The 19,915-nt window shown below is 49.0% G+C and overlaps 1 protein-coding gene across 1 annotated transcript in view; it reads left to right on the top strand.

Moving 5' to 3' along the window:
- The first annotated feature begins 5,774 nt into the window (after nt 1-5,774).
- ZC3H7B (zinc finger CCCH-type containing 7B) overlaps nt 5,775-19,915 on the top strand; it is a 57,085-nt gene continuing 42,944 nt past the window's right edge. The window contains exon 1 of the mRNA XM_082420599.1: nt 5,775-6,055. The gene's annotated coding sequence lies outside the window, so the exon portion shown is untranslated. The remainder of the gene's footprint in view (nt 6,056-19,915) is intronic.

Here is a 19,915-nt window from a genome sequence, read left to right as displayed (position 1 = left end):
GGAACGCCCTGAGAATCCGGCCCTTTTTCAGGCCCGATGAGCAGAGGCTATGAGGAAATACACCAACCAAGACCCTGAGACGCCTAAGGGTCAGGCTATACTTGCCGTTCACTTTATAAGCCAGGCATCCCCAAGCATAAGACAGAAATTACAGAAACTAGAGCAAGGACCACAGACCCCATTTCCTGTTCTACTTGACGAGGCCTTTAAGGTCTTTAACAATAGGGAGGAGGCTTCTGGGAACAGACGAGAACTGAGAGGAAGAAAAGTTAAAACGACATGCTCAGTATATGGCTCTTGCCATTGCTCAGTCCCTCCCAAAACAGACCCACGGGAGCCCCCCTCCCGTCTCAGAAACCACCTCTGAGCTGCTACCAGTGGGGTCAGCAGGGGCACAGTGTCAGGAACGACCGCACTCCACCACCCGATCCCCCGTGCCCTTACTGTCACCTAAAGGGCCATTGGAAGACGAGTTGTCCCTGCCGCCCTCAAGCGGGGAGGCCAACGCCACAACCACCCAACACTCGGGGCATTTCGGGTCCCAGCTCCCTGGGCCAAGGTCAAGGCCAATTGCCCCTGTCGGTGGTAATTGACTATCAGGAGCAAGAACCGGATTGTGCTCTAGATCTGGGGCTCCTGGATGCGGATGACTGAAGGTGCGCGCGGCTCAATCTATAGGCGCCTATGTTCCCCATAAAACCGGAGGAGCCCCGGGTAACCCTGGATGTGGCAGGGGCTACTATAACCTGTCTAACTGACACAGGGGCTACTTGGCCCTGACCTCCTTCTCTGGTCCCACTTGCTGTTCCTCAATCCTCTTAATGGGAGTAGACGGAAAGCCCTCATATGGCCATTTTACACCTCCCTTATCCTGTTCCCTTGAGAATACTCTATTCACCCATTCTTTCCTAGCTCTCCTGGCCTGTCCAATACCCCTGTTAGGCCGGGACCTTTTAACAAAACTTAAAGCTACTTTATCATTTACGCCGGTAAATGTGGCTTTAATAGCCACTGCGAAGCCTACGCTAGCTAAAATCCCACCCCATATCCTCCACCAAGTTCCCCTGGAGGTACCTCCATTGCCCGACAGCTCTCTCTTGAACTCACACAACAGATTGCCTACCTAGCAGCTCAAATTGACACTCTACAAGAACAAAAAAATTCTCTAGCAGGAGTGGTTTTACAAAATAGAAGAGCTCTGGACCTCCTAACAGCTAATCAAGGAGGGACCTGTGCAATGTTAAAGGAGGATTGCTGTTTTTTGTCAACCGATCGGGCAAGGTCCAGACCAATCTTCGAGCCATTATTGAAAGAGCTAATGGATTCTACAGGGAAGGAGTCTCAGGGGAACTCGACTGGTGGGACTTCAAGACTAATATCTGGTCCTGGTTCTCTTGGCTAACCCCTTTCCTAGGTCCTATAGTAGCCTTTCTACTTCTACTAATCTTCGGGCCATGTATTTTTAACCTCCTTGTTAAGTTTGTCTCTTCCAGAATACAACAAATAAACCTCCAAATGGTGATGCAACAAGAATACCGGCCAGACAACACTTGTACAACTCTTGAACAAGCTGCCATCTCTTTCCATGGGGCCCGCACTCCTCCCTAGATACACCCTGACAGAGAGCAGGCAACGGGAACCCAGGGCCCCACGATGCCCCCGGTCAGCAGGAAGCAGCCAGAGAGAGTTTGTCGCCCCTTTTCCTCACAAAGGGGTTCCCGAATGCCTGAGAGGGAATTAGGCAGTTAGGTAGACATGAACAGGGTATCCATTAGGGCCAAGGAATTGGCACTATACATAAAGAGAGGGGGAATGTGGTGCTCCAAGGACAATGGTGCTTCAAGGACAAAGGACGACCCTGCCTGAAAAAGTGTCAGCGTTACACTCCCTACCGGATTCTTAATCAATCGCCCTCCCCACCACCATGTTGCGAGGGTTATGAAATTCCCGAGCCCACCTGGGCAACGGGACCTGTCCCAAATAAGGAAAGGCATCTGCCCTGTCCCACTCTTACCCTATAGAAGGAAGGTGTATGTGCCTCGACCAATCAGTAAACAAAATTACACCTCGGACCATTCCTTTGTTTTCTGGCTATAAAAACTGATCAATAGCATGTGTTCGGGCTCCACTCTCCCAGACTACTAGGAAGTCGGCCCGCTGTTCTGGCAGAGACCCTCCCCGCTAATAAATTCTGTCTTCTTTACATTCTGCCTTGTGTCTGGAAATTCTTTTCCAACTCGCGTTCGGACCACCACACTTCCCTGGTGGTCCAGTGGTAAAGAATCCACCTTTCAATTCAGGGGACACGGGTTCAATCCCTGGTCAGGGAACTAAGATCCCACATGCCGAGGGGCAACTAAGCCCGCGCACCTCAACGAGAGAGCCCGTGTGCCACAAACTACAGAGCCCACATGCCTGGAGTCCGCGCGCCACAACTAGAGGAGAGAGAACCTACGTGCCACAACTAGAGAGAAGCCCGTGCACCGCAGTGAAGATCCACTGCAGCCAAAAATAAATAAATAAATAAATAAATAAATAAATAAATAAATGTGCTTTCCTCTAAAAAAAAATCTTCTGTATGCTTGAACATTTTCAAGCATATTGGGGACAAATGTGACTGTGTTTTATCACCTGCATTTCAACCACTGTATTATAACCTATCTCAGCTTCTAGGCTTATGGGTCCACCCCTCTCTTTTTTAAAAAATCACCTTCACCTTTGAGAATCTGAATTCTATGGACTGTTTCCCAGAAGAATGCATTATTTATTTATTATTTATTTAATCACACATTTATCAATGCTTTGCATGCAGGAACTCACTTAATCCTCTTAGTAACCCTATGGGGAAAGTACTCATTATCCCCAACCTGAGCCTAAAGTGGTGCATTTTATCTTCAAGATCTTTCCCTAAACCCCAAGACGCCTTGCTGGAGGGCTGGGACCTGGGACTGTGCTGGAGCTGTGGGGAAAGGGGTTTATTTGCAGTCCCAGGACCTAGCGTGGGGCCTGGCAATGAATGTTTTTGAATGAGTGAATGAACATTATACATGGTTGCAGTTAAGACTGCCATGCACTCAGGCTCTTCCCAGGTGATAAGAAGGCGTCTCTGGGGTTCAAGACACGGCAGGCCTAAGCTTGGAGCAGGAGGTGCTCGCTGGAGAAGGGATAACTGAATGATGTACCTGTCAGTTCCTCAAAGGTCAGAGCATGAGTGTCCACCTCCCATTCTCCAGCGACCCGCTCCTGTGACAGGCTCTTGGGGGTAACCAGTGACGCATCCAGATTTAAGATATCCACATCACGATGCGGTGGTCTTACAGCTGGATGGGCCTGGGACTGAATTCTTTCTCTACCTCTTTCTTAGTCAGTTAACTGCTTTGTGTCTGTTTCTTCACCCTGAAACAGGTAAAAACAATCCCTACCTTACAGGGTTTTGGGGAGGGTAAGAGAATCAACATGTGCAAAGTGCTTGACTCATAAGTAAATAAAAAGTGGTGGCTGTTACTGCTATTTCAGCTTTAATGTGGGGACACAGGGCAACCTGTTGGTGCCACCTTTGGGGCCTTTCTCTCCAAAGTACCACCACCTCTGGTTGGGGTCTTGTAAGGGCCCATTTACCATCTCAGGCAGCTCAGATAGTTTAACTAGTTGATACCAAATTCAAGAGATGAAGGCGGCAGAGGGGAGGGCTGGTGTCCAGCTGAATCCACCTTAAATGATGGACAGTCCTCATTTCTATTTTTTTTTTTTTTTTTTTAGTTTCAGCATGTGGGATCTGGTTCCCTGACCAGGGATTGAACCCAGGCCCCCTGCACTGGGAGCGTGAAGCCTTAGCCACTGGACCACCAGGGAAGTCCCTCCAGTCCTTTTTTAAGGATATGTGTTATTCCACTGGCAGCCTGGGATGGTGGCATCACCACACCATTTACCAGCTAGTTCATCTGAGGCAAGATGCAGTAGTCCAACTGGCCTCAACAGCTTCACCCATAAAATGGGAGTGATAATAACAATGGAACCTAATCTGATAAATTGTCATGAGTGTTTCACTATAAATTGTACAGGAGGTATGGAAACGAACATTTATTCATCCCCGTGGGCTAGGCACTATACTATATGCTTTACAGCTATTATTTAATTGTAGCCCTTGAAACAAAATTTATGTTGATTAGGTTTTCTTATCCTTATTTTACCAATGAGGAGACTAATGCTGCAAGATTGCCTGGGGTCACACAGCTAGCAAGTGGCAGAGCTGGGACTCCAACAGACCTTGGTCTTTCTCATGCTGCCTCAGTGACAGCCCCACCGTACCACCCAGTCTCCCTAAATTGCCAGGCTCATCCTGCGTATGTCTTTAGCCCACGATCTTGGGACTATTACAGGTGACCTAGCCGTGCTTGTCAGAAATACTAAATCAGAATCTCTGGGAGTTCCCTGGTGGCTTAGTGGCTAGGATTCTGGGCTTTCACTGCCGTGGCCTGGGTTCAATCCCTGGTTGGGGAACTGAGAGCCTGCAAACCACAGGGTGGCAAAAAAAAAAAAAAAAAAAAAAATCTCTGAGGTGGTGGGAGGGGTTAAAGGTTTTCATTTTAAACAAGGCCCTCCTCGCAGTGAGTCGGAGGGCCACTGGACTCTGTTTTTCGTTTCTGGACATAAATGTCCACCATCTTTATGCCAGAGGCTGCCTTTTTGTTTATTAATCTTAGAGTAGTGAGGGGAGAGATGGCACCCACAGAAGGAAGAGTTTGAGAAATTCCAGCGGTGCAGGTGCTTTTTATCCCTCTTTCAAGGCTCCCTTATGGTAGATAGTGAAAAGTGTGAGAGGCCATGTAAAGCATACAAGCTCTGGAGTCAGAACTGCCACCTTGGACAAGTCGCTTAATCTCCGAACCTCAGTTTTCCATTTGTAAAGCAGGCATGCTAAAACCAATCTCCCAGGATTACTGTGAGAATTAAATAGGCAAACTGTGCCAGTTTCTGGTCCCTCCTAGCATTTACCACAGCGTGTTTAAAATTTATCTCAGCGATGCATCTCCAGTCCCTAAGATTTTCTGGCACAAATGTGGAAACGATAACATTTGTAAAGATAAAATCTTTACAAATCTCACAGCTAATCTTCAATAAATAAATTAATATATATATACATACACATATATATGTACCTACATACACATATACATACATATGTGTGTGTGTGCGTGTAAAATGAAGAGGGTAGAGAACTCTCAGGAATCCACGGGGCAGGTGGTGGTAGGGTGGGATGACACCGTATTTGGAATCCGAAGCTCTGGATTCAAATCCAACCTGAACCTGGCCAGCTCTGTGTCAGTGCCAGGGATGCTGACAGCCGGTTTCTCCTTTGGTGATCTCCCCTTACCTTCTGGGTCTTCTAAGCAGCCTCTCAAATCCCTTCGGGAAAGATCCCATACATACAACAACAGTCGAGGGAGGTCCTGATTCCTCTCTGAGCCTTTGGTCCTCATCCTTGAAAAGGGCACAAGGCATCTAGGGTTTTGGGGAGCCTTCACTGAAAGCATCTGGAAACCCCGGGGGCTCTTTACACACATGAGGAAGGGCGGAGGCGCTGAGTTAGAACAGCATCAGCCCAGAAATGCAGAATTGCCAAAAGAAAAGCCCAAAGAGGGAAGGACACTTTCAAAGAAGATAAAGGTGAATTCCAGGCATGAGCTTTCCAAGGGGAAGGGGGACTTCCCCGCCCCCTCCGCCCCCAGGTGCTCAGCCCGCGCCGCCCACCCCCGGCGCCCGGCGAGGGAGCCGCGCTCTAGGACCCGAGGAGGAAGAACTGCAGGGAGACCGTGCCTCCAGCGGGTGCTGCCGCGAGCGGCCGGCCGAGGGGGCTGGAAATGAAAGTAAAGCTCTCCGGAGCCACATGGACGGAGCTGCCGGGGCGGCGGCGCCGGGAGCAGGATGCTGCCGCCCGTAATAAATAGCATTTACTCTTATTATTACTAATAATAATAACGTAATCATACCTCTAGTCATAGCATACCATTTATCGGGCTCGGCGCAGGCCCGCGGGGAGCGCAGCCCGGCAGAGGTGAGTGAGTGCTGCGCGCGGCCCGAGCCCCGCGGGGCAGAGGCCGGGGCCCGACCGCGAACCGGCGGCCGGCGCTGGAAGGCTCGGGGCGCCCGGGGGCCGCGCCGAGCTGGGAGGAGGTGCGGAAAGCCCTGGCCAGGCCGGAGCTGTGCGGGGACACCCGGAGAGTGCATTTTGCAAAAATAAATAATCCCCCAACCCCCCTTTCCTTCTTTTTGGGGCTCCCCCTCCCGGCCCCCGTGCCCTGCCCCAAAGTTTCAAAGTTATTGTGCGGTCGGGGGCACCTGCCGCTGGGAGATTTGGCTGCCTCTGCAACCCCCCGAGGGGTGTCTTGGAATTTCTTGCGTGGGGGGCTCTCTCCTGGGCGTCCGGAGCTTTGGGGTACGCGGATGCTTTGCCGGTTCCCGCGATGGGGTTCGAGGCGATTGGCGGGGACGTCGCTGGCAGCGCGCCCCTTCCTTTTGTGTGCGCCTTGGCCCCGCAGCGCCGAGAGTTGGAGGGACCGCAGCGCGGGCCGAGGACCGCGGCCGCCAACGGGCCGCCCCTGCCGGCTGCGGCGGCCACGCGAGCCCGGGGATCCGGGGCCTGCGGCCCGGCCCGGGGGAGAGGGCGGCAGGAAAGGGGGCGCGGTCTGGGGGGGCATTTCCGGTCGCGGGATCAGTCCCTGGGCTCAGGCCTGCGGGGGGTCCGTCGTCCTACCAGGGGCTCACAGGGGCTGCGGGGGACAGCTCCAGCGCCTGGGGGACGCCCCCGGGAAATGAGTGCACGGGAGCCACCCACCCCGGCCTCGGACCCCGCTACTGCCCTCGGCGAGCCTCAGGGACTCCTCCCGGCCTGCTCCTTCCTTTCCCCGATTTCCTCTTAAAATCTGTCTGGTTCGGATATTTATAAGGTGCCCGGTTTGGGGGTCTTTAACAGAGACAAAGCAGTATTCCCAGGGGAAAAAAATCAGGATTCACTCTGATAGACTAGGATGGGTGTGATGCCTACATGGCATTAATGGGTAAGAATAGGGGCTGGAGAAGAAATGGAGGGGCTGGAGAAGGGGCCTGGGCCCAGAGTGAGGGACTGGGGTGTCCACATCAGCTTTGTCAGGGATTTCATTTCTCTGGGATTGCTTACTGGGACTTTTGATTCCTGGGTACAAGACTTTGAACTCCAACTTCTTAGCATTTTCCTCAGTGCCTGCAATTCATCCAGTCCCATGAAAACAGCAGAATGCAGATCCTTGGATTTTCACACAAATGTGATAATTATAGTACATTTAGCAACTATTGGACACAAAATTCCAGCAGAATCTTTAATTCTACTACCAAGACTTCTCCCCCTCTCCCCCCACATACCACCATACCCACCTTGGTCGTCTTTCCCCATTTTCACTTCCCATGGAAATTGGACTGCAAGCTAGAAATGATGCCCAGCCAATTGCAGTTGGAATAGGTTTGTGGTGTGGGCTTCCTTGAGCTGGGAAGGAGAAACCTGTGTCCAGGAGGGCTGAGATCTGAAGATAGAAGAGATTTTGTAAGCCCTGAGCTGGGACGAGGTTCCATGGATGCTGTGAATTCTAGGCTGTTGGCTTTTTGTTTAGGATGAACGGTTAAGAATGTGGGTTTTGGTGGATTATTTGGGGCTAAGAGCTGGGCTCTTGAGTCTTAGGTATAGGAAAGTTGAGGCATCAGTAGGTTTGGATTTGAAAATCTGAAAATAATAATCCCTTAAATAGCACTTTTTAGTTTATAACAAAAGGGCTTTCACGTATGCTGGCTCATCTGTCCTCCGTAGCAACCATGTCAGCTCGACATTTTTCAGTCCTCATTTTCCAGATGAGAAACCTGAGGCTTAGAGAGTTGAAGGTTCTCCCTGGAAAGTCACATAACAGAGCTAGGATTCCCACCTGGTTTTCTGCCTCCAAATCTTCACCTTTTCCCAGAGTCCTGGCTACCTTAGCAAGTTACTTTTCAAGCGCTTCTTGTGAGCATAGTGCGATGCTGTGGGGCAGGCTTGGGTTGAGTTTGCCACTTAGAGGCTGGCTGAGAAGAGAAAGTTAACTCTAGCGAACCAATGAGAGAACAAGGAAATGGTCAATACTAGGGTCAATGCGGTGGGAGTGGAGAGAAGAGAGAGCTCTCAGGGTAACCTGGAAAAGTTAGGAAAGGCTTCCTTTCCAGCAGGTGGGTCTTGAACTTGAAAGAATGGGTATGCTTGGCTGGGGTGGAGAAGAGGTAGGGGATTCTGGGCTCACCACAATTGCTTCCACTCTGGGAGGTTGACGTACGTTCTAATTCTTACAGCGGCTCCTTGAGGGGTGGGCATTATTATCTCCATCTCACAGCTGAAGACACTGAGGAACACATGATTTATGTGGCTGGCCCAAGATCACCTGGCTGGATTTGAAGCCAGTCCTGTGTGACTGTTAAGTGTGCTACATGGCGTCAGAATTGGACCACCTCCATCCCAAATATGTAGACAAGAACAGAGACCAAGACAGTTTGAACTGGCAAATGTTCTGGGGGTGGGGGCTTAAGCTAAAATGTCAGCAGGCTCCCCAAGGCCAGGGAGTTTTAATGAACCAGCCCTGTGCCCCATGGCCTCACGGGGCTGGCCCAGTGCAGGTACTCTCAGGAGGTTTCTGGAAGCCTGACTGCAGAAGGCAGAATGGTGGTGGAAGGAAGACTGGGCCCTGAGTGTGGAGATCCGAGTTCAGTTCCTAGTGCCTGCCAGTACCTGGCTTGACGCCACGGAGGAGCCTGTGGCTTGGAAAGGAGAAAGATATGTATGATTAACCTGAGCTTCCCAAGGACAGGAACTGGGTCTGATTCACCCTCTGTGTCCCAGGCCCCCGTGGAGGTGCCAGGAGGACGCATTCAGCCATTTTGTTGTCAAATTAAATTATGTCCCAGTGTAGAGGAAGAAGATTTATTTTGCCCTGGGGGGTGGAAGGTCTTCCGAGAAGAAGTGCCATTTAAACATTTGAAAGATGGGTTGAGGGCTTCCCTGGTGGCGCAGTGGTTAAGAATCTGCCTGCCAATGCAGGGGACACGGGTTCAATCCCTGGTTGGGAAGATCCCACGTGCCGCGGAGCAACTAAGCCCATGCGCCACAACTACTGAGCCTGTGCTCTAAAGCCTGCGAGCCACAACTACTGAAGCCTGCATGCCTGGAGCCCGTGCTCCGCAACAAGAGAAGCCACCGCAATGAGAAGCCTGTGCACCGCAACGGAGAGTAGCCCCCGCTCACCGCAACTAGAGAAAGCCCGTGTGCAGCAACGAAGACCCAACACTGCCAAAAGTAAATAAATAAAATTTTTAAAAAATTAAAAAAAAGAAAGATGGGTTGAGAAAGGCCAGAGAAAGGGCATTCTAAGGAGCGGCACTGAGCTGGACAAAGGCAGGGCAGTGTGAAGTAGGAACAGGCAGATCATCTGGTACAGCCACGGTGCAGGTGGCAGGTGTGAGTTCAGGTTCAAGTCAGGCTCTGCCACTGTGGTCCCTTGGGTTCTCCAGGCCCAAGTTTCCATTTCCGAAAATGAGCCCTGAGGTTTGATGATGTTTGGTGGTAAGCTCTGGGAGGAGCCCAGTGCCCGGGGATCGGGACAGGAGACTCAGATGAGAGGAACTAGAGGGGTTTAAAAATTTTTAGTAACTTAACAAACACCAATCCAGCAATTAGCTAGTGGCCAGCTGTCATGAGTGGTTTCTCCTAGATGAGCTTAGTCAATCTTTATGATAGCCCTATAGGTGGGCGCTATAATTGTCCCCATTTTACAGATGAAGAAACTGTGGCACAGAGAGGTTAAGTGACATCGTGTAAGTGACAGAGCTAGAGGGCAAACCCGGGCAGTTTGGCTCTTGAGCTGGCCCAGTGGGGGACTAGGTAAGGCTGGGAGGGAGGGAAGCAGGAGGCTGACGGGGCTGGTGGTGGTAAGGTGAGACAGCAGAAGGTGGAGGTATCCTCTGAGGAAGTCTGGCTGCAGCCTCAGCTGGGGTTGATGAAGTGACTGCTACGTGTCAGCTCCCAGGAGCCTCCACAGAAGCCAGCTCCTTTCATCACATTTAATGGCCCATAGAAAACAGGCTCGTTTTCCTTTCTCTGTCATCACCAGCTAGGGGGCTCCTTCCCACCTTATTTATTTCTCCTAGTAAGTCTGTTTCTTTGCAGGCGCCCTGATGGCTTCTGCAGGTGTGTTAGCGCTGTTTCCCCATCAGGCTGTGGAGGCCCAGAGGGAAGGGGCGGCAGCATTTCTGCATCCAGGAGACATCTCTAGTTGACTTCAGTTCCGCAGCAATTCCCGAGCCCCGAATCAGAGGCTGAGACCCAGGCTTGGTGGTGACAGTGACAGTAGCGACAGCAGCCACCATGTCTGGATGGCGTCTGTGTGCCGGCCCTGTGCTTGTGCTTTCTGCGCTTTCTCTTACTGAATCCGCTTAACGACTCTTTGAGGCAGGAACGACTATTAACAGCCCCATTTTGCAGATGGGGAGACTGAGGTTCCAAGATCACACAGCTGAGGTAGAGCAGGGGGTCAGAGGGAGCCAGGCCTGCTGGACTCCCGAGTCCGAGGTCTTAGCCGTCCTGCAGGAGAGATGCTGTCAAGGTGTTTCAGTCTCCACGGAGCTCTTTTCCTATCTGTCTGGAAACCCTAATGATCTAACATTTGTATCGTGCTTTTGCCCACAGTCTCTCATTAATCCTCATGATAATCTTTCAAGATGAAAGAGGTCTCTGTTTTTCAGAAGAAACCCGAGGAGCCACCCACCCCGCAGTTCTTCCTGTCTTGTCCACACCATGACTCAGAGAGGGAAGCGGGTGTCAGATTCCCTGACACTGAGAGCTGGGTCAGCCAGCGAGAATCCATCGAGCACTTCCTTGAGGGCTGCAGGCAAGGTCGAGGCTCTGACCCTTCTGGGGTTTTCAGAGGCTCATCTAAGCTCTTGTTCTCTGGAGCATTCCATGTCATACCCTGTCCCTTTGCAGGCAGAGGAACACAGGGCAGGGAGTCCAAAGTCCTGCCTTTCGTTCAGTCCCAGCACACACTTGCTGCATGAGCTGGGACACTGTCATCCCGTCAGTCTTGGCCTCAGTCTCCTGTTCTGAGAAATGGCCTTGCTGATTCAGTCCCGTCTGCCTCAGGTTTGCTCTGAAACTTAAATGAAGGAACTTTGAAAGCTATAAAGACCACCCGGTGTGAAGGCATGGTTGTGATTGCCATGAACATTTAATAACGTCCAGAGTGTTCGTGAATCTTCTCCACTGCTCACCTTGATCCAGGCCTGGACCACTGCAGTAGCCTCCTAACTAATCTCACACCTTCCCCTCTTGTCATCCATCCTCAACACAGCAGCCAAGCGGATCTTCTCAAGAATGAGACCCTGTCACTCCTCTGCTGAAAACCTTCCAGTGGTTTCCTGGCACACATAGAGCACAGTGCTGGCTCCCCAGCTTGGCCCGTGTGTAGCTCTCTGACCAGCCTCAGCCTGTCCCTTGCCCCTTCCTTCCTGCTTGGCCTGCCCTCACTTCAGTACTGCAGCCTCATTGGCCTTCTGTCTTTTCCTTGAATATTCTAAGCTTGTTCCCACCTCAGGGCCATTGTCTTCGCCGTACCCTGTGCCAGGTGTGCCCTTACCCCCCTCCCATGTTCCCGTGACTGGCTCCTAATTGTCCCTCTTAAATGCCACCTCCTTGGAAGGGCCTTCGCTAAGCTCCCAGCCCACCCCCCTCTCCATCATTCCCTGCCATGTTACCTATTTTAGTTTCTTTGTAACTCTTATCTGTATCATTACTTGTGCATTTAACACTGGCCTTTTTATTTGTCTTTCTATGCATGGACCACAAGCTGTCCAAGGCCAGGGACTTCATTAACCTTGTTCCCCCAGCATCTGGTAGAGCCCATTGCACACAAAGGTGTCCTGTGGTTATTTGTTGAGTAAATGAATAATAGTAGCAAGGTGGTCCAGAACAGCCCTTGCCAAAAAAGAGTGGCCTAGAAAGAAACTGCAAAGAAATTGGGGTTGACTGATTGAAAAGTACTTACAGGATAATTTTGAAAGTTGCCAAGTATTCTCTGATGGTGCCCAGTTCAGCAGAAACACAAATTTCTGACCTCCTCTGGGTGTGTGTGTGTGTGTGTGTGTGTGTGTGTGTGTGTGTGTGTGTAGGGGGAGGGGACTATGTAAATCTACAAAATAGTCTTGGAAGGTGGGTATCATTAGCTCCATCTCGTAAACGACAAAAAAGAGGCTCAGACTTATTCCCTGAAAGCTAGCATGGGACAGGGCTGGGACTGGAACCGGCTCAGGGCCCTTTGCAGAGCAGCCCATGAAACTCTTGGTGCCCAGGTGGTAGGACCACAAGGATTTCTCCTCCCGTGAACAGGAGCAGTGACTTCAAATTGCTCAAAAAAAAAAAAAGAATGGTAACCAGTCACTCTGAGCTCTGGACTCTGGGCAAGCTCTGTTGTTTTTTTGTTTTTTTTTTTTTACAGTGAGCTTCTGTTATTTTCCATTATATATATATATAAAAGAGTTACTGTTTAAATGTCTCAGTTTAGCAGCCTAGCAGGAGGGTCTTGGAGGTGGAGAAGCAGGAGTAGAGCTTGGGCCCCTGGAGAAAGATGTGGGTTTGAACCCTTCTGTGCAGTTGGGCCCTCAGGTTGTTGCGAACAAGAAAGACAAGATGAAGAAAGTAAAAGCCTCTTTGGGGGACTTCCCTGGTGGCACTGGGGTTAAGAATCCACCTGCCAATGCAGCGGACACGGGTTCGAGCCCTGGTCCGGGAAAATCCTGCATGCCGCGGAGCAACTAAGCCCGTGCGCCACAACTACTGAGCCTGCGTTCTAGAGCCCGCGAGCCACAACTACCGAGCCCGTGTGCCACAACGACTGAAGCCCGTGCGCCTAGAGCCTGTGTTCCGCAACAAGAGCAGCCACTGCAATGAGGAGCCCGCGCACCGCAACGAAGAGTAGCCCCTGCTCGCTGCAACCAGAGAAAGCCCACATGCAGCAACAAAGACCCAACACAGCCAAAAATAAATAACAAAAAAAAAAAGCCCTTTGGAACCAGAATGCTGTGGGAGGGTGGGGATTACTCTTTGCAGCTGACTCTTAGTTTGGCTTATGGTGGGGCCGTGGAGGGGGCCTGGGGGAAGTTTCTTGGACTTTGGTTTCTATGCAAGGTGGCCAGTTAAAAGAAACAAACTGCAGGTTGCTGAGGCCTGCGGGTATCCATTGCGTGTTCATTCCTGGACAGATGTTCCTGGCGGAGCCTGGAGGTGCCAGTACCTGCAGCCTGCTTCCCATGCAGTAGTGTGGCCTTGGGCAAGTCACAGATCCCTCCAAGCCTCATTTAAAAAAAAAAAAAAAAGACTTTATTTTTGCAAGTCTTGCTTTTTGGTGGAAAGTGGGGGTAATAGCACCTACTTTTGAGATTACTGTAGGGATACATAACCTGATTCCTGAGAGCAGGGCTTCTTAAGCACCTCTGTACCGCAGACCTATCAGGCAGCCTGGGGAAGCCCATGCATGCCTTCTCAGAATACTCTTTTTAAACGTGTAAAGTAAAATACACAGGATTACAAAGGAAACTAATTCTCTTGAACTACAGCTGGGCTTTTTCATCAATGCACTAAAAAATAAGATCTGCAGTGAATCTAATGTAACTACCGTAATTTTGAAGTTGTGGTGAGCGTGAACGATATTTTGTTGTGTCTGCAGTAGCTGAAATTTGACAGGGAAAAAGCTGTGATTTCTTGTGCTGACACTACGGAGTGTATTGCCTACATTCATAATCGAGGGGAATGTTAAATATCAGGTAGGAGTTAGTGAAAAAAGTTGCAAATGTTTTCCCAGACCCCTGAAGAAAGGTCACATTCCCCTGAATTCTCTCCCTGGGCCCCAGGTTCAAAACCCCTGCCATAGAAGGTGCTTCACGCCCAGCAGGTAACCTCCAGAAATGAGCTGAGACCCCTCCCTGACCTCCTTGGAGCAGAGGGTCCTCGGGCTCAATGCAGACCCAGAAAGCTGATGAGTGAGGTCGGGAACTGCGAAATTAAAGCCTTCCTGGTCTCTCTGGGTAAGCCATTGAGGGCCTGGTAAGTCAGGAGAAGTACCAGGCATGCAGATGACGTAACCTCAGGTGGTGTTCATGTTGCACGTGGCCTGTCTGCAGGCTGCACTGGGGCAGGTGAGTGCTCGGGGTGGGGTGGCGGGGTGCAGGGTGGGTCTAGGCTGAAGGCGGCCTGTGGGAGTGAGGGAGCACTTTTGAGTCAGGAGGTGACACTGCGTGGGCTCCAGAGTCCAACTGCCAGAGTTCAAATCCCAGCTCCGTCACTTAGTAACTAACCCTGGCAGGTCACTTCACCTCTTTGTGCCTTGGTTTCCTCATCTGTAAAATGAGGATGATAGTAGTACTTCTTAAGGGGTGTTATGAGGATTAAGTATTATACTTAAAGCTCTTAGAATAATATCTGGTAAGAGAAAGTGCTTAATAAATGATGACTGAGGGATTTCCCTGGCGGTCCAGTGGTTAGGACTCCATGCTGTCACTGCCCAAGGGCCCGGGTTCCATCCCTGGTTGGGGAACTAAGATCCCACAGGCCACGCAGTGTGCCCAAAAAAAAAAAAAAAAAAAAAAGATTACTGAAATCCACATCTTCACTGTTATTCTAGGATTTATGAGACTCCACTTACTCAGAATATGTTTCTCTGTGCTGCTGAGAGATGAATCAGACGCAGCTTCTGGCTTCAAGGAGCTCCTAGTTTAGGGAGAGAATGGGAACATGAGCACATACTTTGAGTTAACTAGGATCGGTGCAGTGCTTGTGAGCCTGGGGTACAGCAAAGGTGGGGTTTGGGGAAGGAAGGCTTCCTGGTAGAGGAGCCACCTCAGCTGAGCTTTTTTTTTTTTTTTTAACTTATGTCAATCCTCTTATTTATTTATTTTTTGGCTGCATTGGGTCTTCGTTGCTGCGCGCGGTCTTTCTCTAGCTGTGGCAAGCAGGGTCTACTCTTTGTTGCTGCGCGCGGGCTTCTCATTGCGGTGGCTTTTCTTGTTGTGGAGCACGGGCTCTAGGCACGCGGGCTTCAGTAGTTGTGGCTCGTGGGCTCAGTAGTTATGGCTTGCGGGCTCCAGAGCGCAGGCTCAGTAGTTGTGGTGCTCAGGCTTTGTTGCTCCGCGGCATGTGGGATCTTCCCGGACCAGGGCTCGAACCCGTGTCCCCTGCGTTGGCAGGTGGATTCTTAACTACTGCGCCACCAGGGAAGCCCTCAGCTGAGCTTTCAAGAAGCACTGGGCATTAGGGTTGTTCCAGAAAGAGCGGGCAGCTTGAACGGGAAGCTGGATGCTCCGAAGTTGCTGGAGTGTCACATTCCAGGCCTGGCCGTGGGTGGGTGCTGTGTGACCTGGATGCGCAGCTTGGCCTTTGTCCTCCTGGTAGTGGGTGTCATGCAAGGTTTTGTTTGTTTTCTAACTTTCTTCACAGGAAGTTGCAAAAATGGTAACAAAGAGTTCCCTTCACCCAGCTTCCCTTGATGGTGATATACAGCCAGTATACATGATCAAAACCAGAAAACTGGCATTGGTACATTAGTGGACTATAGAGCTTATTCACTTTCCACCTTTTCTTAAACCTGCATTCATGTGTGTGTGTGCACGCACCTGGAAGGGTTTTGATGTCACACGGGGGAGTGACGTTGACATGTATGTCGGATACCCCTGACCACCAAATGGCAGCAGATTGGAAGGAGCTCGATGGAGGCTGTTGGCCAGAGATGATGAGGGCCTGCTAGTGGAGGTGATGGGCGAAGAGTGAAGAAGTGTTTGGGAGGTAAAGGTGGAAGGAATTGGAGATTGACTGAGAACAGGATGATGGTTGGATCTAGGACTAGAGTTGGGGAATAATGGGGGAGGAGCAGGATTAGGGGAGAAGCTGCTGAGTGAAGTTTGGGATGTGTTGAGTTAGAAGAACACCCAGCCCAACTGGGACGGGCGCCAGGGAGGACTTTCTGGACACGGAGGCATCCCAGCTGGGTCTTAAAGGATGAGTAGGAGTTGGCTGGGGGTGGGGTGGGGAGGAGGAGGGCATTCCAGGTAGAGGGTTCAGGATTAGGAAAGACACAGAGGTCATAAACAGTCTGGGTATTGGACATCTGGGTAGCACTTCCCAGAAGGTAAGAGATGTGAATCTGAAATATTGGGGAGGGGGTGAGCCTGGTGGGAGGAATAGATTTGTGAGTCACTGACATGACTCATGAGATCATGAAATGCAAGAGCTCATCTGGGAAGAGCATGTCAAGTGAGGAGAGCAGGAACACCATCCCTTAAATGGAAGACCTGGGCAGAGGAGGAGGAGGACCAGCGGACGCAGGCAAGGGTCCTAGAAAAGGCCAGTAAAAAACTGTCCCCCACTGGACTCAGCAGCTAGGAGGTCCCTGGGATGGGGAGGACCTTGGCAGGCACCCTCAGTGGAGTGGGCGTGGGCTTGCTGTGAGTAGGAAGTGAGGATGTGGGAACAGCGTAGACAACCCTTTCACGAAACGTGACCAAGAGGCGGAAGGGATAAATTGGGAGATTGGGACTGACATATACACACTACTGTATATAAAATAGGTAACTAATAAGAACCTGCTGTATAGCACAGGGAAGTCCACTCAGTACTCTGTAATGGCCTATATGGGAAAAGAATCTAAAAAAAAAGAGTGGATATATGTGTATGTACAACTGATTCATTTTGCTATACACCTGAAACTAACACAACATTGTAAACTATACTCCAATAAAAATTTTTTTTAAATGTGACCAAGAAAGGGAATCAAGGTTGTGCTAGCCAGAAGGGGATTCAGGAGCAGAGGAGGGAATTATTTTGGGGGTGGGGGAGTCTTGAGCATGATGACACACTCAGGGTCCTGGGGCTGGGTCTGATTACTTAATGGGCGACAACAAGGGTAATTATGGTGATGTGTTTGGGCCCTGGGGCCAGGCTGCTAGGGTTTGAATCCCAGCTCTACCTTGTTTCAGCTGTGTGACCTTGGGCAAGTCACTTAACTTCTCTGTGCCTCTGTTTCCTCCTCCACAAAATGAGAATGATAGCAGTCCCTATCTCATAGGATTGTGCGATCCTTAAGGAAGGTATTATGCGTATAGGGATCATGACAGCCCCTGGAACATGGTAGCCACTCAGGAAGTGTTAATATTATTACCTGATTGTGAATTTATCTCAGTCTCAGTTTTTCTCATTTATTTATTCAACACTCATTCATTCTTATCTAGGTAATGCTTGGATTGGATGAGTTGATACTCATTCATCCATTTTTTTTTTTTTTTAAAGAATTTCACTTTTATTTATTTATTTATTTATTTATTTTTGGCTGTGTTGGGTCTTCGTTTCTGTGCGAGGGCTTTCTCTAGTTGCGGCAAGCAGGGGCCACTCTTCATCGCGGTGCGTGGGCCTCTCACTATTGCGGCCTCTCTTGTTGCAGAGCACAGGCTCCAGACGTGCAGGCTCAGTAGTTGTGGCACACGGGCTTAGTTGCTCCGCGGCATGTGGGATCTTCCCAGACCAGGGCTCGAACCCGTGTCCCCTGCATTGGCAGGCAGATTCTCAACCACTGCGCCACCAGGGAAGCCCCATCCATTTCTTTTTCATCCAAACCACCATTTCCTGAGCACTTCCTCTGTGCCAAGCATGGGCCAGACGTTGAGATTTTGGAGAGGCTAGCGCAGTCCCTGCCTGGTCAGATGAAGATCTGAGTCTTTAAAATTCTGTCATTTTCAAACCCTTCTCCAAAATGGAAAAAACAATGTGTTTCTTTCATGGTTCTCAGGTCAACGGTTTGGTCTTTTTCTTGGGAAGAACAGTCCATGGACATTTTGGCAGTCCTGGAGCACTGGGCTTAAAATCAGGCTACTGGTTCCCATTTGGCCCCTGTCCTACTGTTGGCCTGATGTCAGTCATCTCATTTTGTATTTTAAATTACAAGGCTAATACTTTTTTTTTTTTTTTTTTTTGTAGTATCTTTGTCTGGTTTTGGTATCAGGGTGATGGTGACTTCATAGAATGAGTTTGGGAGTGTTCCTTCCTCTGCAATTTTTTGGAAGAGTTTGAGAAGGATGGGTGTTACTCCTTCTCTAAATGTTTGATAGAATTCACCTGTGAAGCCATCTGGTCCTGGACTTTTGTTTGTTGGAAGATTTTTAATCACAGTTTCAATTTCATTCCTTGTGAATGGTCTGTTCATATTTTCTGTTTCTTCCTGGTTCAGTCTTGGAAGGTTATACCTTTCTAAGAATTTGTCCATTTCTTCCAGGTTGTCCATTTTATTGGCATAGAGTTGCTTGTAGTAGTCTCTTAGGATGCCTTGTATTTCTGCGGTGTCTGTTGTAACTTCTCCTTTTTCATTTTAAATTTTATTGATTTGAGTCCTCTCCCTCTTTTTCTTGATGAGTCTGGCTAATGGTTTATCAATTTTGTTTATCTTCTGAAAGAACCAGCTTTTAGTTTTATTGATCTTTGCTATTGTTTTCTTTGTTTCTATTTCACTTATTTCTGCTCTGATCTTTATGATTTCTTTCCTTCTGCTAACTTTGGGTTTTGTTTGTTCTTCTTTCTCTAGTTCCTTTAGGTGTAAGGTTAGATTGTTTACTTGAGATTTTTCTTGTTTCTTTAGGTAGGCTTGTATAGCTATAAACTTCCCTCTTAGAACTGCTTTGCTGCATCCCGTAGGTTTTGGATCGTCGTGTTTTCATTGTCATTTGTCTCTAGGTATTTTTTGATTTCCTCTTTGATTTCTTCAGTGATCTCTTGGTTATTTAGTAACGTACTGTTTAGCCTCCATGTGTTTCTGCTTTTTACGTTTTTTTCCCTGTAATTCATTTCTGATCTCATGGCGTTGTGGTCAGAAAAGATGCTTGATATGATTTCAATTTTCTTAAATTTATTGAGGCTTGATTTGTGACCCAAGATGTGATCTATCCTGGAGAATGTTCCGTGCGCACTTGAGAAGAAAGTGTAGTGTGCTGTTTTTGGATGGAATGTCCTATAAATATCAATTAAATCTATCTGGTCTATTGTGTGATTTAAAGCTTCTGTTTCCTTATTTATTTTCCTTTTGGATGATCTGTCCATTGGTGTGAGGTGTTAAAGTCCCCCACTATTATTGTGTTACTGTTGATTTCCTCTTTTATAGCTGTTAGCAGTTGCCTTATGTATTGAGGTGCTCCTATGTTGGGTGCATATATATTTATAATTGTTATATCTTTTTCTTGGATTGATCCCTTGATCATTATGTAGTGTCCTTCCTTGTCTCTTGTAACATTCTTTATTTTAAAGTCTATTTTATCTGATATGAGTATAGCTACTCCAGCTTTCTTTTGATTTCCATTTGCATGGAATATCTTTTTCCATCCCCTCACTTTCAGTCTGTATGTGTCCCTAGGTCTGAAGTGGGTCTCTTGTAGACAGCATATATATGGGTCTTGTTTTTGTATCCATTCAGCAAGCCTGTGTCTTTTGGTTGGAGCATTTAATCCATTCACGTTTAAGGTAATTATCGATATGTATGTTCCTATGACCATTTTCTTAATTGTTTTGGGTTTGTTTTTGTAGGTCCTTTTCTTCTCTTGTGTTTCCCACTTAGAGAAGTTCCTTTAGCATTTATTGTAGAGCTGGTTTGGTGGTGCTGAATTCTCTTAGCTTTTGCTTGTCTGTAAAGCTTTTGATTTCTCCATCAAATCTAAATGAGATCCTTGCCAGGTAGAGTAATCTTGGTTGTAGGTTCTTCCCTTTCATCACTTTAAGTATATCATGCCACTCCCTTCTGGCTTGTAGAGTTTCTGCTGAGAAATCAGCTGTTAACCTTATGGGAGTTCC

Source organism: Balaenoptera physalus, assembly GCF_965194825.1.
Source record: "Balaenoptera physalus genome assembly, chromosome: 13".
Classification (NCBI taxonomy): domain Eukaryota; kingdom Metazoa; phylum Chordata; class Mammalia; order Artiodactyla; family Balaenopteridae; genus Balaenoptera; species Balaenoptera physalus.
Note: the sequence above shows the minus strand (reverse complement) of the source record. Positions and strands in the feature narration are given on the sequence as shown.